The sequence below is a fragment of the Cydia splendana genome, chromosome 15 (assembly GCF_910591565.1).
Source record: "Cydia splendana chromosome 15, ilCydSple1.2, whole genome shotgun sequence".
Classification (NCBI taxonomy): Eukaryota; Metazoa; Arthropoda; class Insecta; order Lepidoptera; family Tortricidae; genus Cydia; species Cydia splendana.
In genome coordinates, this window is record NC_085974.1 from 2,291,787 (window position 1) to 2,306,738 (window position 14,952).

The window sequence follows — 14,952 nt, forward strand, 5'->3', positions numbered from 1 at the left end:
AAAGCGCCGAATAGTATTGCTAGCTTTATTGTCGACTTTTGAAAAGGTTTCCTTACGCTCCGTATCCTATACCTTAAAGGTCTAGGGCATACAAAAGGATCTCGTTACTAGCTCTCAGAATATCTATTCTGCAGCGCCTAGGGTGTGTCGCTTTCACTATGGATCATACCAAAGACATATGTAACTTCGTATAAGATGAATAAAGTCTAAGGAAAAAACATGCCTCGGAAATCAAGAAAAAGGCCGTAAGTTTAATGGGACTATAAAATTTACTATGACAATAACCCGCTATACAATCTATTGTCTTTGATAATACAAAGGCCAATCATAGACGTACATTCCCTATCAGATATATTGGAGCGGCCAAGGTGTTCACAAATATTTGTACAAAGTTTTTTAACTCCTTGACCGCTCCAATATTAATGGTGGCGGCTGTACTTATCACTTAGATATCGATATATCAATATGACCCGTTTGTATGTTAGGCGAAAAAATTATTACGAACATATAGTTGGTCAAACGAAATTTATCAGTAAATACAAACATAAAAAAACTATACTCTTCCTTTTCTTTTGGGTGCTAGTACTAGTGTAAGGCCAAGCGCGCACCACGACTTTTTGTCGCGCGATAATTTAGTCGCAGAAATGTAACGTATGTGTTTATATGGCAGTGCGCGCATATGCGACAAAAAAAATCGCAGCGATTTTAAAATTGTGATTTGTCACATTTTTCCGCGACTGCTCGCGACGCGATTGTCGCAAAGTGAATTGCAGCATACGGAGTTGTATTTCCCCGCGCGCACTGCGATAATAAAATCGCACCCCGGACCTCAGTCGGCATTTCGCTCTCCAAGCGTCAACATATCGGAACCTGCTTCTCCAATGGAATCACAAGATGAGACGCTAGATGTTGACCGTTTAATTATAGAAATAGAAGGAGATCACCTTTGTGGTATAAATACTCAAAGTCATACAGCGATTGCATATTGTTTCACGACAAGCGACTGGTACGAAATCCATGTCGAGAATGAACAAATCGTCGACTTTTCATCGCAGTGCGCGCAGTGAATTTTCTGCGATAAATTACAGCGCGATTCTAAAATCGTGTCGCAAAAATTAAAATCGTGGTGCGCGCTTGGCCTAAGACGAAGTATGATTCTGTCTAGGTTTGAAATGAGACAGTCCTTTGACAAACTAGAGATAGAGACCCCCATCAACTAGATAGTCCGACCAAGTTAAGAAGGCCAACTCAAGCAAACTGCACCAAGCGGTGAGGGTTACGGGAGATCGTGACCGATGGAGACAAAATATAACTAAACTAACTAACTAACTATTTTGGCTCAGCGATCCAAAGAGAATCTTGGCCTCTGAAAAGAGAGCATGCCACCTGTCCAGATCCTGCGCAACTTCCTGCCAGTTACTGACGCGAAGCTGAAGCAGATCCGCCGCCACACTATCTTCCCAGCGATACCTGGGCCGACCCACCGGACGGCTACCAGTCGGTCGTCCCAAGAACGCCCTCTTGACAGCCCGATCCTCTCCCATTCTGAGTAGGTGACCGAACCAGCGAAGTCTGTGCGCTTTCCTTTCGCCGACGATATTGGGTTCGGCCACTAACTCCTCGATCTCGGCATTTTTCCGGATCCAAAACACAAACAACAAAACAAAACACAGGAGACAAAATACAGGAGCTGCAAAACCAAGTGATCACGATCCTCAGTAATGAAGGACCGACAAAGAAGAAAGAAGAGAGGGATAGAGTTAAGGTTGAGTTTAATGTTTGACTGGTTTCTTCTTTCTCAGCTCCATATCGCAGTAACTACTGAAGATGGGTTTCGACTTAGTTTTCAAGGTCACGTAGATACGACCTTTTGAAAACGGGAGTCGTGGGAGATGTTCCGCTGATGCTGTCATGTTGTAAAGATGGTAAGTACCCTGGAACAGAAATCGGATACATCAAATACAACTGTATGAATGAAGATATGTTCAATTAGTGCGAAAACTGCACACTTTCACAACTGTGTCTACAGGCGGGATTCTATTAGGGTGCGGCACTGTGCGGCACAAGCATTTTCAGTGCAAAAATTCTTGTGCCGCACAGTGCCGCAGACTGGTGGAAACCCGCCTTACTCGTACCAGTCTACAAGTATGTAAGCACAGTATGAACTATAAGTTAAATAATATAATTTAAATAGCGCACTTTGGCCTGCTACATACATTTAGGACTAATTTGGCCGATTTCTGAGATCCTTCATAAGCCATTGTCGTCAATTATCAAGAATTTAGATGACATAACCAGAGAGTTGAAATAGGTTGATAGATAACTTGCGATTTCATAACCGATTTTGCTACACTCACATACTCACAATTCGAGGCCTCCCAATCTTTTTCAGTCCGCGGCGCACTTGCAGGTTTAAAATTTCGGCGGTGGCGCCCTAACATAGTTAGGCTATTCGAAATAGATAGGTACATGGTGAGGAGGATTGCCTCTCGGCGCCCCAGGGACTATTCTTCTAGAGCAGGGGTCTCCAAACTTTTTTACCTGAGGGCCATATATTGCCCCTCAGAAACTTTCGCGCGGGCCACCGTCTGGTTGCTGCTGTTAGGAACAGTTCTACTCTCGCCTGGCTCCCGCGGGCCGGACAGTGGGCACTCGCTTTGGGTGTCGGCGGGCCGGATTGGAGCGCGTCGCGGGCCGGATTTGGCCCGCGGGCAGGGGTTTGGAGACCCCTGTTCTAGAGGGCGAACATCTCTAAACATAAGTAGATCAATTCTGTGTAATAACTGTGGTACGGATTGAAAGTAAGTAAATCGATTCTGTGTAATACCGGTGGGACAGGGCAGCGGTCGACACTGATCTGACGTCGCATAGCGGCTCCGAAGATAGGGTCCTTGAAGATGAAGTGGCACCACTTGTAGTGCAGCTCGATGAAGCTGCGTCGAAACTGGTTATTCAAGTTCTCGTAGAATAACACCTCGATCTGAAATAAATATTTTACAGTACATATGGTCCTATTTTTCCGCACTAGTGCGTCAAATTGCACTTTTCGTGCGTATGTCAAAAGTTTAAAGGGCCATATGTACTGTAAAACGTTGTACGATACACGTGCGAATAGGAAATTCGCAACTCGTGTCGATTTAAAACACTCCCTTCGGTCGTGTTTTAATTTATCGCCACTCGTTTCGAATTTCCTCTTTTCCGCACTTGTATCGTAAATAACTATTTCATTTTTCAAGTTCTAAAAGGTGTACAGAAAATGATACGTTTCTGCACTAGAGCATTTTAGGTTCCAAGTACAATTGTTTTTTTACGATAAGCAATTGAAATTTGGGTATAAATGGATTTGTTATACCATTTCCATTCTGATATTTGACTCCCGCTGTGGACTCCCCATTCCATAAATAACGATACTTTTGCCTAAATTGTTAATTGAATGTACCCTCAAAAAATACTGTAAAAATTTATACTTCACATGCATTTTACTTTCCTCGTAGGTCATTCGAAATGATGAATACCTATGAACTATGTATATACATACTTCTGAAATCAATCACACAAATCTGCGTATTTATATATTTACAATCTGTTATTTTTGGAGTCGGTGCAGGTGCTTCACTAAGGTGCTCAAGTTTGTTTGAGGCTGGCACCGACTCCAAAAATAACAGATTGTAAATATATAAATACGCAGATTTGTGTGATTGATTTCAGAAGTATGTATATACATAGTTCATAGGTATTCACTTGCGTTATTGAAGACAAAATAATTATTTTTTTCTTTTCAGTGTGCTATTGTTTTTGTTGGTCGACTCGTTTCGTGATAGTGCCGGTTTTTTTATTTCCTTTTAGTTTTTTTTCGGCGGTTATTTTTTTTGTTAAAAAGTTTTTATTTTATAATTTTCTGTGGCTATAATTTATACAAATTATTACATGCTTAATTTTTGATTACTTTTAAAATAGCTACCTACCTTGCTTTAGCTATTAACTGTTATATTAATAATCCTACTTTAACTATTATTTTGTTCTGTAATATAAATAAATTACCCCTATTGTCCCACCCTTAGGGTAGGATTTTTTCCAAATTTTTATTATTATTACGACTACTCTGTAAAAGGTTATGCGTGGTCATACGTTACAATCGGTGAGTGAAAAAATCAATCATCCCCTATTTTCCTACCCTTAAGGTTGGATTTTTTTTTCCAAATTTATATGGGACCAACTTCGGGGTATACCCTTTCCAATAAAAAAATAATTATCAAAATCGAACATCTCTGTAAAAAGTTATGCGTGGTCATACATAAAAAAAAAAACTATATACGCGTCGACTTGAGAACCTCCTCCGTTTTTTTTTTTCGACGGTTGAAAAAAAAAATATACGCGTCGACTTGAGAACCTCCTCCGTTTTTTTTTCGTCGGTTGAAAAGTAGAGTGTCTCACTGCGTTCGAGCGCCAAACTACCTCGGCAGAAATGAGTGCCTTTCAACCCTTGGTTAACAATCTACTATTGTACAGTCGTCATATAATAGAGAACTAATCAACGAGATTGAAAAGCTTGATTATTTCACTATTGCATACTACTTTTTGTAGTACGAGTTAATTAAAATAATGCTTTTTCTATTATCAAATTGGGTAAGTAGGTATCTCACTAAGTTGACTAATGGCTCCTCTACACGATGGGCCAACGCCGGCCACTCCAAGGGACGCAGCCATGCGGTAGAATGAGATAGCAATATCACTTGCTCCCTCTAACGCATAAATGCGTCCCTTGAAGTGGCCGGCGTTGGCCCATCGTGTAGAGGAGCCTTAAAACGTTTCGTAATAAGTGTGGTTATAGTTTCGGAAGCCCATAGTGAAAAGTATGCGATTACACAATTTAGTACCTAAGTATACGAAGTCTTAATTCAACCATTAAAAAAGTAGAAAAAGGGTGTAAATAAGATGTATTATGTGTAGATATTTACTGTGTAATTATCGTCCAGAGGCACAGCCACCTCTTAATGTAAAGTGGTGTAGTAGATCGTGCTGCGGCGACCTAATCGCGAACCAGTTATGTTCGAATACGGGAACTTTTCCCGGTCCACGTAAGTTACCATCGGCTTATCCGTCACCAGGTCATATGACTGGAAAATACAAACCATAGATTCACAATGAGGTACCCAACAATACAATGCGAGCACACAATTATCGCCTTTCGCGCGAATTTTACTCTTGCGAACGTGCGATCAAACATATTGAACTCGAATAGGTGTCCTAATTGACAATCGCGCGATTCGCGCGAGCACATGTTTGATCGTGCGTTCGTGTACTCGCGTTGTATTAAGATTAGAGATGCAACGGATAGTTGTTTGGCCGGATACCGGATACCGGATATTCGGCCTGGCCGTCGGCCGAATATCCGGTATCCGGCCGCCGGATAATCGGCCAGCGGAACTATACCTACATTTCGGTTTTTCAGGTGCGCATTCTGCAGGTTTGACCTGTTTCCTAGTGAACGTTCGCGCGGACACATTTCTAGATTTGAAATGAGTGCGCGTGCAAGTCAGTGGAATTTTTAAATTGTTTTAAAATAATAATTAAGTACGATTATGATCAAGACTGTTTCTTAAATCCAATTAGTTTACTCCGAAATCAAGCAATGTTACTATCCGGTATCCGGCCGGATAGTGGTCACTATCCGGTATCCGGCCGGATATTAAAATCAAAGCCGGATAGGCCGGATACCGGATAGTAACCGGATATCCGGTGCATCTCTAATTAAGATGACCCCTGGCCCCAATTTCACATCGGTGACAGGTGCGACAATTGTAAAACATCACTGTTGCTGACGTCACAGGCTTCCATGGGCTACGGTTACCGCTTACCATCGGGCGGGCCGTTACCGCTTACTATCGGAAAAAAACAGATATTTCTCTTGCTAAGTTTATGACAATTGTCACAAGAAACACGACAATTGTCACGAAATTCCGACATTTATTTCATATTCTGTCAAGGATTACCTACAATTCTTCTATATCTTGACAATTGTCATAAACTTCGCAAGTGGTTTTTATACCAGAGGCCCCTATTTCACCAACGTGACAGGTGCGACAATTCGACAAGTCTCATTGTTGCTGACGATACAGGCATCCATGGGATACGGTTATCGCTTACTATCGGGCGGGCCGTATTCCTGTTTGTCACCATCATTGTATTATTTAAAAAAACTTTATTTTATCGGAAAAAAAACAGATATTTCTCTTGCTAAGTTTATGACAATTGTCACAAGAAACACGACAATTATCACGAAATTCCGACATATAACTCATTTCCTGTCAAGAATTACCTACAATTCTTCAAAATCTTGACAATTGTCATAAACTTCTCAAGTGGTTTTTATACCAGAGGCCCCTATTTCACCAACGAGACAGGTGCGACAATTCGACAAGTCTCATTGTTGCTGACGATACAGGCACCCATGGGATACGGTTATCGCTTACCATCGGGCGGGCCGTATTCCTGTTTGTCACCATCATTGTTTTATTTAAAAAAACTTGATTTTATCGGAAAAAAACAGATATTTCTCTTGCTAAGTTTATGACAATTGTCACAAGAAACACGACAATTATCACGAAATTCCGACATATAACTCATTTCCTGTCAAGAATTACCTACAATTCTTCAAAATCTTGACAATTGTCAGAAACTTCTCAAGTGGTTTTTATAAACTTGGCTTAAACAAGATAACAATCGTATATCGACCAACGTCAATCGAAAAGTAAAAATGTACATACCCCTAGACTAGGGGTTACACTAAGTGTAAATTTCATTCCATAGCGGGACTTAACGTAGGTACGCCGGCGTACGCGTTTGCGATAAGGGGCTACCCGAGGTTTTCATCGATTTTTGACGAGTTTTGAATCGTATCTCCTTTTTCTGCACAACAGATAGAATTATAAGACAAACGGTTATCGGTTCTTAAATCTTCTATCTTCGGTTTTGTCCACCGGATTTTGAATTAAATGAATACTTTTTTTTATGGTTTTTTTAAACATTGTTTAAAAAAACACTATTTCGTATCTAGTTTGCTGTGAAGGATCTTACATGTACGAAATCTACATATTTGAGTTCGTCTTTGACGTCTTGAAAAACGTGTCCAGGATTTTAATATTAATATTAAACTAAATTGACACAAAAGTTATGGCCAGAAAACCAGTTTTTTAGCCTAAAATTGTTCAAGTTTGATGCCAAATATCTCGAAGACAGTGAACTTTGAAGTAAATATGGGATACCTACTATATTGCTTAAAGCCGTTGCTGTTAATATAATAAGCTACAAAAACATTAGAAAACTAAGGCATTCAGATCGAAGGTAATTGGGGTGGGGTAGCCCCTTAAGTTTGCGTCATTTTGTATGGGATTTTGAGTTTACAAAACGTCCCGTTTAGCGCGCTGTTCACAATCCCATACAAAAATAAACATTCCCAAACGCGAAGGCTCGTCACGGTATCGAAAAAAACTGACACTAGGGGTTCTGGGATGACAGATGCAACGAATAACGCGTGATCATTTCCATACAGTATTTCAGTCTCGATTGGCGTTTTCTATCAACGATTTAGGCTTGTGCCTGCTCGGTCACTTCAGAGATTGCTCCGCTCTCGGTCAATCGGTCAAACGAACTAGTTCGGTCTTTTAGTTCCTTTAGTTCAGTTCGGTCGTTGAGAGCCGGGAATGAATAGGAGTCGATTTTTCATTGGTTTCTTTCCAATCTTTGGTAACTGAATACAATTCAACTTGTAGGTACGATACGATGTGTCGATATTAAAAATTAAAACACCTTAACGTAATTAAAAAATATCAAATATGTCGAAATATATTTGTTTTTCCTTCATATTTTCGGGCTTAGGAGTGTCACGTCGTTCTTTCATCTCGTTCACACTCGTGCCAGCGACATTGACAACCGTTTCGTTCCGTCCATTTTACGTTTCACTCAGTCAAGCGCTCTCGAATCCCACTGAACTAAAGGACCTAAAGACCGATTAAGAGCGTGCAAAAAGATTTAGTTCCTTTCGGTCCTTGATGGGATTTCATTCTTAATAGTTCTTAGTTCAGGACCGACTCAAGCCTACAACGATTATCTATTTATTACTATTGTGTCCAAATCTATATATATTTAAATATATATCTATATGTATCTAAGTATATTTAATTTTAAATTATTATTTTTTTGACTTTGTGTAAAATTGTGCCATATACTTAGATTATAAGAATGCATGTATGTAAATATAGCCAGAATATAGCTCTATGGGTAACGTATTGAATATTTGTACGCCATATTATGGTAAAATAAGGAATGAGACTGAAAACTTTGTACCCTTATTTATGCAACTAAATATTTTTTGATTGATTTTGATTGATTGATTGAATCTGTAGTTTTTCATTGTTTTTAGGGAAAAGTTAATTTGTTCAGCCGGACTGAGGACGCATCCGTGCGCCAGACGATTTTAATATTTAACTCGGATGTAAAATTGTTAAACGACTAAATTAAAATTGTAAAACACTTATATAGGCACATACCTCTGCTGCACAAAAAGATAAGAATTGAAATATTTTAAATAATAACAATAACTTCAACTTGGTCATTGCAAGTCTTTTCGATCTAATTTCGGCTGACGAAATGACGGCCATAATGATGTGAGGGATTTATTACTGAATATAATAACACCATTGCAATAAAATTGTGATTGACATTTAATTCGCTGTAATAGCTATTACAAAATAAATACGGGTTCCGAAATACAATTCAAACGAAACATCATTAAATCGTCTATAATCAGTTTCAGGTCTATAATCAAATAAGCTTGTTGCTACCTTAATACTAAATTATTATTCTCATCTGTATTAAAGTAGGTATTCTATATACGTGCAAAGTTTTAAATCGATACGGCTATTAGAAATATAATATCTGGGACACCGAATTGTGTTCGGAAAACATATAAAAACTCAAAAATGCGCGTTTTCTCAGAGATAAGACCTAGCTAGATCGATTTATCGCCCCCCGAAAACCCGGATATAGCTAATTTCATTGAAATAGTTAGAGCCGTTTCCAAGATCCCCGAAATATAATTAATTAATTATATAAAAATAAATAACCAAGAATTGCTCGTTTAAAGGTATTAGATAGATTAAAATCGTCAGAAATAGATTAAACTGAAAATTTCCTTTATTTCATGTAAAAAATAAATCCTGAAATTTCTTGTAAAAAAATAAATTTTGGAAACTTTCCACAACTTGCAGGTACATCTGTATATAGTTAATATTTTCCCTGTATAAAACTAGATTAAATCTAATAACCCTAAATAAATCTAAAAATTGAACACACAATATAAAACTAATGAAAATGGCCTCCCCGAGCGACTCCCGGCGCAACGGTGCCCATCACACTCGCTGCATTAATATCGTGTTAATGTTTAGGCGGTCTCTTCCTCTTCAGCTCCATATCGCAGTACCCCTTGAAGACGGGCTTCGACCTGGTTTTGAGGCACATGTAGATGCGGCCTTTTGAAAATGGTAACCTTGGCAGGTGGTCAGCGGCAGCTGTCATGTTGTAGGCTATATGCCCCCTGAAATGGTACAATTAAAATATGTAAAGTTTATGAAGTGTTTTATGGAAATATCGTTTTTAGAATGTTTATTATGTCATTGTTAGTCTTTCTCAAAAAATATGTCTGTGGTATAAATGCCGCGACCTATACAAAATATATGAAAAGAGTCGTAATATGAACGTGCAGAATTTCAACCCTGGACGTCCTACTTCGTAGGCTGGCTCCTCGGCTCATGGGTGCTGCCTCGGCTCTGGGCCGCTTACTGCCAAATTTGGGGGGGCCGAATGCGCCGTGTAGGCGGCTGTATGCGAGGGTCGTCCGGAGCATGGCGCTTTACGGGGCGCCAATTTCGGCCGGACGACTGACGAGATGCACGAGGGCATTGCTCCGTCGGCCACAGAGGGTGGTGGCCCAGAGGATGGTGAGGGCATACCGCACCACTTTTCACGCAGCGACATGCCTTCTTGCCGGCACCCCGCCTTGGGAGCTGGACGCGGGGGTGCTAGCGGAGAGGTACCGGTGGAGGGCGGAAACTAGGGGGCGTTGGGAGCCTCCAGACGCGGTGGAGGCCAAGAGGGCGTCGCGGGCAGCCGCGGAGCGCCTACGAGAGCGATGGAGGGATGCCTTGGAGGATAGCCACTATGGAACCCGAACCATAGGGGCTATTCTCCCGGTAATGGACGAGCGGGTGGATCGGAGCAAGGGGGCCCTGACATATAGGGTGACGCAGGTGGTGTCCGGACACGGCTGTTTCGGACACTATCTGCACAAGATACAGAGGGAGCCGGGGCCTCAGTGCCACGAATGTGGAGCGGCGGACGACACGGCCCAGCATACTCTAGAAGAGTGCAATCGCTGGGCCGTGGAAAGAGCTGCCCTTAGGGCGGCGACGGGGGTAGCGGACCTCATACGCTACGCAGCATAATAACGGCGATGCTGCAGGGTAGCGAGCGGAAATGGGAAGCAGTGGCCTCCTTCTGCGAAGAAATCATGTAACAGAAGGAGGAGGCGGAGAGGGTGCGAGAAGCGGCTGCGAGAAGCGGCTGCTGACGCGCTTCCTCTCCGACGTAGACGGCAGGGTCGAAAGCGAAGAGCGTATGCTCGCCTCGAGCCCCAGTAGGGCTAGCGGGTACCGGAGGGCGCCGTGGTGGAATGTCATCGAGCCCAGTGCGCCCTCACGAACAAAGCGGCAAAGAGGGTGAAACGCCGGAGTGGGTTTAGTGGGTAGGGCCAAATTCTCCCCCTCTCTTGCCAGGAGAGGGGAAAGGAGCGGCGTGTCCCACACACCGTGCGTAAAGGCATTCCCACTCCGTCAAAAAAAAAAGGGTCACTACCGACGGCGAGGCGGCTCAGGAGGCCGTTGATTTTGATGTCAAACATCGGTTTTGTTAGACCGTCAGCTGTATACGTACCGCTGGCATGGGACAGCTGTCAATGGTTATCTGCTTTCTGATGGCGGCACCGAAGATAGGGTCTTTAAAGATGAATGTGCAGAATTTGAACCCTGGACCTCCTACATCGTAGGCAGGGTCACTACCGACGGCGAGGAGGCCCAGGAGGCCGTTGATTTTGATGTCAAACATCGGTTTTGTTAGACCGTGAGCTGTATACGTACCGCTGGCATGGGACAGCTGTCAATGGTTATCTGCTTTCTGATGGCAGCACCGAAGAGAGGATCTTTAAAGAGGAAGGTGCAGAATTTGAACTGCAGCTCGATGAAGCTGCGTCTGTACTGATTGTTGATGTTCTCGTAGAATAAAACCTCCACCTGTTAAATAAGTAAATTAATTATTCTTTATTCTTTATTTATTCATTAAATATGTACTTACAGCAAACTTTTCACTATCTCTAAGTACACATTTTAATTTAAACCAGCGTTTAAAGACATAGTGTGCAGTAACAGCCCAAAAAGACCGAGGCCTGTGCTGGGGCTAGTTACAATATATTTGTTATTAATTTATTATTTACTAAAACCGGACTTATCGCTTATTATTTACTAAACTAGCCGGAAGACATATACACCGTGTTTTTATTGAATTCCGTTAACTTCGGGGTATGGTTAAGTACGTTTAAGAGAACTAAATGGCATAGTTAATTAAAAAAAAAAATTTTTTTTGCTTTTTTTGAAAAGTAAATTAAGTTTAAAAAGTAATTAAATGTAGCATATAGCGTTGTTGTAACACGGGCATTACATTGAACTCAACCAAACAATTGAAATCTGTGACATATCAATGTAATTTCGAACATCGATGGACCGAGATTGTACTTAAGTTTAGTAGCAAATGCATGAACTCATTCTAAACACTAATTAATATGTAAACCGGCCCTAAGGCAAGTGTACACGCTTGTAGAGGACTTATAAAAAAAAAAAAAATTATTGATTATCTCCGAAATGGAGTTAATTAGAATATCGGTGTCTTTGAGCAAAGTTACTTGATTTAAGCTCACGAATGCACCCCTGAAATTAACGGAAATAAAAAAAAACACGATGTATACTGTTTCGTTAGAAAGTGAACATTTTTTGAATTAGTAAAACATCGCTGTAATTTGAATATTTTTGTTGCATGTACTTTAATGAAAAATGTTACACTGTGTGTACAAGCATGAGAAATAAAAAAAGGATTATTTATTTAATTAGAAAGCGTTTCATTTTTCTTTTAGGCCAATCCACTTCACAGCCTACTAAAGGGGCCTGTCAGTTAATAGAACAAAATTTTGACAGTTCCGAACAACTGACAGGCCGATACCGTCCGGCGGACTGTTAATCATAAAAGCAATTGTATTAAGGTGTTGCGCAATACATGGAAATAAACGTATGTAGTAAAAAGTTAAAACCATCTTAAAGGTACAACGGATCATCGACTCTATCTCTATTAACCATAGATTACAAGTCAAATAATAGATATTATTATACTATACTTTAACAGTATATCTACCCGGGTCGTTCTCCAGATTTGAGCCTGCGTCTAAACTCCGTCAAATCATACTACATGTATGAACAGTTTGATGGAGTTGAGGCTGACCGCAGTCATATAATTTTTAGAACGTCCCACCTAAGGGCTGATTTAGACGACGCGCGAACTCGGATGCGATTTTAGTTACAATGTGGACTGTTACGTCCAATTCAACCGACTGATCGAAACCCGCGATGTAATGAAACTCGCATGCGAGTTCTCACATCGTCTAAATGAGCCCTTATACTTACAATATAATTATCATCCAAGGGCACAGCCACCTCCATGTGCATGGTAGTGAAGTACTGAACGTTATGCCGTCCGTAACGTGCCGCTGTTATGTTCACAAACGAAATTACAGACGGCTCCGCGTGAGTTATGATTGGCTTGTCTGTCACTAGGGTGAATGACTGAAAAAAACTTTGAATTTTAACGATCCAAACCGAACAATACTTGTAAGATTTCACAGCGATACGATACCGATCCTAACCTGCGGTGCACAAACTCTAAAATCGAAACTCAAGGTTTGCCAGCGTGCGTTGGAGCGTAGTATATTAGGTGTTCGCAGAACTGATCGAATCAGAAACACGGAACTACGCTCCAGAACTAGAGTTGTAGATGTAGGCGTCAAGACCGCTAAGCTTAAGTGGGACTGGGCTGGACATGTCTGCCGCATGCACCCAGAAAGGTGGGCCAAAATGGTTACTAATAGATGGTGCGGGTCGGGGTTTAGGCAGACCGAAAAGGAGATGGCGGGACAACTTGGACGCATTCTACCCCAAATGGTGGGAAAATGAAAATATGTATTTCTATCTCTGCACCAATTGTAGATATCTCTGTTTGGCCTTATGGTTGACTGGTAGAGAATGCCATTTGGCATTAAGTCCGCCATTTGTACATTGTTGTATATATTTTGTGCAATAAAGTTTAAATAAATAAATAAATAAAATGCCGTTGACAGGGTCGAGTGGAGAAAACGAGGGGAGGCCTTTGCCCAGCAGTGGGACACCAAAGTAGGCTAAAAAAACCAAAGTGGCCAAATACCTATATCGATCGTAACCTTATAAATGCTATAGATTTAGTAACTGGAGACGTCATGGCTGTCTTTTTCTGTACAAAACAGTCTACCGATTTTTGCGGGGGAGGGGCACGTCAAATTTATGGCTATTTCTACATGATCTAGTAATAAATTGATAATTATGTAATGTATACCTATAGCTTTGTGACGCGTAAAATTATTTATGATTTTATCAATAAATATTTCAATCTCAATCTCAATCTCAATCTCAATTTGTACGTAACGTACAAATAGCCATGTCAGATAAACATCAGTCCATACGAAAGTGTGTATAACTGTGCAAGGTTTTCGGCAGAGGGGTGAGCTCTTAAAGGCGACTCCGGTTATTAAATGCTCTAAGATCTTAACACACTTTTATCATAGAAATAATTATTTGTTTGATTACTAAATATTTTTTAAATGTACCTAGTTATTGTAATTTTAACTGTGTTCGTGATTTTAATGTAATATGGAGACTTTGTTATCTGCAATAAAGATGAATTGAATGTGTAAAATTAGCTTGATCCTTATTATCTAACAATTGTAAAGTAAAAAATAAAAGTAACACTTACATCTGCTAAACAAAGAGATATAAACTCAAAAACTACAAAAAGTTTTATTGTACACATTGCTATTCTTTCCTATATAACGTTGATAAACGCAATGTATTATATTACAGGTACAATATAGGTATTATACCTACTTCTTATATATTTGTTCATTTCACAGTACATTGAGCAGTGTGATTGTGATATTTTAATGTAGGTAAATAGCTAAAAACACAATGCCTAGCTTAAGAGGCTAATGGATATGCTATTATTTCTATACAAATGTAATAATTATTGTCCTCACTGGAAAATTACAAAAAAATTACCTTAACTAGGTATTTTTTGGTATTATTAGTACACTAGCTTTTGCCCGCGACTTCGTCTGCGTCGAATTAAGGGGCCCACTGATTAACAGTCCGCCGGACGGTATCGGCCTGTCAGTTAGAACAAAATTTTGACAGTTCCGAACAACTGACAGGCCGATACCGTCCGGCGGACTGTTAATCAGTGGGCCCCTTTAGTGACTGCAGCTAAAGTAGGTATACATAGCGCCTGGATAATGCTAATAGCAATCTTTCAACTCGCGCATTGCTTACTTCAATTATTAGGCAATTCATTAACTCTTTCAACTCCACCCCACCTTTGCACTCTCTTCAGGGATGATTTCCGACATAAAAACTATCTTATGTCCTTCCCCGGGACTCAAACTATCTCTATACCAAATTTCAACTAAATCGGTTCAGCGGTTTAAGCGTGAAGAGGTAACAGACAGACAGACAGACACACTTTCGCCTTTATAATATTATATAAGTATGG

The 14,952-nt window shown here is 40.5% G+C and overlaps 1 long non-coding RNA gene across 2 annotated transcripts in view; it reads left to right on the top strand.

The window, feature by feature from the left end:
• The window catches only part of LOC134797460 (uncharacterized), a 356,765-nt gene that overhangs the window by 201,921 nt on the left and 139,892 nt on the right, over positions 1 to 14,952 (top strand). The window lies entirely within an intron of this gene.